Source organism: Corylus avellana, chromosome ca4 (assembly GCF_901000735.1).
Source record: "Corylus avellana chromosome ca4, CavTom2PMs-1.0".
Classification (NCBI taxonomy): domain Eukaryota; kingdom Viridiplantae; phylum Streptophyta; class Magnoliopsida; order Fagales; family Betulaceae; genus Corylus; species Corylus avellana.
This window is the reverse complement of record NC_081544.1, coordinates 14,991,016-14,994,614: the sequence shown is the minus strand read 5'-3', so window position 1 is coordinate 14,994,614 and position 3,599 is coordinate 14,991,016. Positions and strand designations below refer to the sequence as shown.

Genomic DNA, 3,599 nt, shown 5'->3' with positions numbered 1-3,599 from the left:
CTTCTAGGGTTTTTTCTAAACCTATAAATAGACCTCTAGGCCTCTAGGAAATGGAGACAATTCCAGACAAGTTCTAGGAGAAGAATTGACGGCTCTTCAAGGAAGCGTTTTTCGGGTTTATTATTTTCCTTTTTATTTTCTTATGAAGATGATTAGCATCAAACTTAAGTGTAACTAAATATTTTAGTAGGGCTAGATTGAAGCCCTAATCATGTATCTTTAATATTTCAATATTGGCGCCTTTGTGATAATCATATTGTGATGCTCAACTTGATTATTTTCTGTTTTATTGAATTCCTCATATGAATGTGCTTGGCCAATATATGCATGTGGTATGGATTTGTTATTTGAGTCAATTTGGATGATCGAGTCCTGGGCTTAATAGAGTGACAAAAGAATCTCCTTACGGGTTCTTAGATTAATCAACATAGAAGACCGGGAGTAGACACCCATGCCCTAGGCTCCATGTGTTTGTTGATTTCCACAAATTTATGCTTTCTTAAAGAACAACTTAGTAGACACCCATTCTAAATCCTTTGAGAAAGAAAAGAATTAGAGTAGACACCCATGCCTAATTCATTGCTTTGGGAGATCAATAGCTTACGGAGTATACACCCATACCCTTAGGTTGACAAACATTAGGTGTTCTTGATATGATTGGAACATTAGCATATTGTTGAATTATTTAAGCATGATTAGTGGTGGATATCAAAGTCCTACTTCTTTATCTCTATTAATTCAAAATCAATCTTTTATCTTGTTTTATTTTCGGAATTAATTTTAAGCATTATTTTTAGCTATTCTCATGGGAATGATCTCGTACTTGCACCCTATACTACTGTTTTGATCTTGTGCACTTGCGAGTTAAAACATACCGATTATTATCTATTAATTTAGGTAGTATTCGGTACAACAAGTTTTTGGTGTCGTTGCTCGGGATTGCGTTAAATTCTGTTTAGAATTTTTTTCCCTTTAGTTTTGTTATTTTAATTTTTACTTTTAAATCGGTTCTGTTTCTTTCTTTCTTTCTTCTTCTTCTTCTTCTCTTTTTTCTTTTTTCTTTTTTTTTTTTTTTTAAAAAAAAATTTACCTAAATCGGAATTTGTCTCAGTTCTGCATTATGTCTGCAAGCACTGTGATCGAGCGCACACTCAGGAGAGATCGAGCGTAATTTTCTAAACAGCAGCATTGAAGCTGCTGTAATTGCAAAAACAGATCTTCTTCATGCAAGGTCGTCGATCTCAGGACTCAACCGTCATTCCAATTGATCCAGAAATTGTGCGGACCATTCGACAAAGGCCTAGAGACAACCCCGAGACAAAAGAACTCAAAGTTGAGGAAACAATGGGAGAACCTGTCTTGAATCCACTGCCAGTGCAGAGACCTATGAAACATTCTTTCATCTCGCAAAACCTCAACCAGCCATCATGCGTTGCCTACCAACCAGAAGCACAGGGCAGCTTCAATTTGCCACCTCAAATACTCAATACTTTGACTCACTTCAGAGGCACACCTACTGAGGATCCACACTTGCACGTTAGGGAGTTCTTTGATCTCTGTAAGACTCAAAACATCCAGTGCTTAACTCTAGAAGGAATCAGGTTAATCCTCTTTCCTTTTTATTTAAAAGATAATGCTAAGTTATGGTTAAATTCCTTGCCTGCAGGTCCCATTACTACTTGGGATGGGTTAGCCACTAAATTCCTTAAGAAGTTTTTCCTAGCTCAAAAGACAAGGCAACTTAGAAGGGAGATTCAAACATTTGAACAGAGAGATGGAGATCTTTTCTTCGAAGCATGGGAACACTTCAATGAGCTGCTTCTCAAGTGTCCACATCACAACCTATCTCAAGATGATTAGGTACAAGCTTTCTATGAAGGTTTAAATGACACTAACAAAAGTATTGTTGACTCTGCTTGTGGAGGTGTGCTTATGGAAAAGAACAGTGAGGAAGCCATAGAGCTCTTTGAGACATTAAGCGAGAACTCCCAAAAATTCTCATCCAGAGGGAGACATGGAGTAAAAAGTAAGGGCATGTATGAAGTAAACATGAATGGTAGAGTTCAAAATCAGATGGCTGCCATGGAGAGGAAGCTAGATATGCTTGTAAAGGCCATGACTACTCAGAACATCTCTGCCATTCAGCAAGCTGCACAAGTCCAGGTATGTGCCATATGTTCCAATTCTGACCACACCACTAAGACTTATCCTTTGTATTCATTTACAGATCAGAAGCATGAAACAGTGGCTTTAATATAAGAGGTAAGTGCGGTGTTGTTAAGGAAATTACCACCAAAGCTTAAAGATCCGAGTAGTTTTACTATTCCTTGCATGATTGGTGACCATCTTTTTGAGTGTGCATTATTGGATCTAAGAGTAGGCGTCAATCTGCTACCATACACTATGTATGAGATACTCGGTTTGGGGGAGCTTCAACCAACTTCAATCGCCTTACAATTGGCAGACAGAAGGATCAAAAGACCGAGAGGTATACTAGAGGATGTCTTGGTAAAGGTAGATCAATTTATTTTACCTGCTGATTTCATTGTATTAGATATGGAAGAATCCCCTATGCCATTGCCTTTGCCTATTATCTTAGGAAGACCCTTTACAAGAACTACTGATACTAAAATTTGTGTGAAAAAGGGTAATGTGAGTATGAAGGTAAATGGTGAGAAGATAGAATTCAAAATATTTGATGCATTGAAATTACCCCAAGATAATCTGGAATGCTTTAATGTCTATATCATTCAAGGTGCTATTGAGAGAGTTTTTCAGGTCCATCATATTGATCCAGTGGAGGCCACCCTCACTAATGGTTTCACAAGGCAAGACATTGAGCCAGATTTTGAAGATGTTACTGATGACATCATTGAAGCTGTGCACCTCCTTGAGACCTCTCCACCACATTCAAGGAAGTATACCCCACCCTTTGAGACTCTTGTGCCTACTAATACTATTCTTGTCCCTTCCACTGTCAAGGCACCAGGATTGGAGTTGAAGCAGTTACCAGAACATCCGACATATTCTTACTTGGGAGAGAACTAGACACTACCTGTGATAGATGCTGCAAACCTAAGTTTGGAGGAAGAGGAGAGAAGCTATTGAGATTTCTTAGAGAACATAAAACTACATTAGGATGGACTATTACCGACATCAAAGGCATAAGTCCAGCCAAGTGCATGCATCAAATCTTCCTTGAGGATGAAGCAAAGCCAACTAGGGATGCGCAAAGAAGACTCAAACCACACATGAAGGAGGTAGTCAAGGCTAAGGTTTTTTAAATTGTTGTTTGTTGGCATTATCTATCCCATCTCATACAGTAAATCGGTAAGTCTGGTTCAAGTAGTACCGAAAAAGAGTGGGATCACAGTGGTGAAAAATGAAGAAGACGAGCTGGTACGTACAAGAATAACCACCGGTTGGAGGGTATGTATTGACTACTGAAGGCTGAACAAGGTGACCTGAAAAAATCATTTTCCTCTGCCCTTCATTGATCAGATGGTAGAGAGGTTAGATGGCCATAGATATTACTTCTTTCTGGATAGATATAGTGGCTACAACCGAATTGCAAAAGCACCAAAGGACCAAGAAAAGAC

General features: G+C 38.6%; 1 non-coding gene across 1 annotated transcript; it reads right to left on the bottom strand.

The window, feature by feature from the left end:
• Positions 1-1,737: 1,737 nt before the first annotated feature.
• Positions 1,738-1,844, bottom strand: LOC132180150 (small nucleolar RNA R71). Its single transcript, XR_009440044.1, has one exon. It is a non-coding gene; the product is annotated as a small nucleolar RNA R71 (small nucleolar RNA).
• Positions 1,845-3,599: the final 1,755 nt, after the last annotated feature.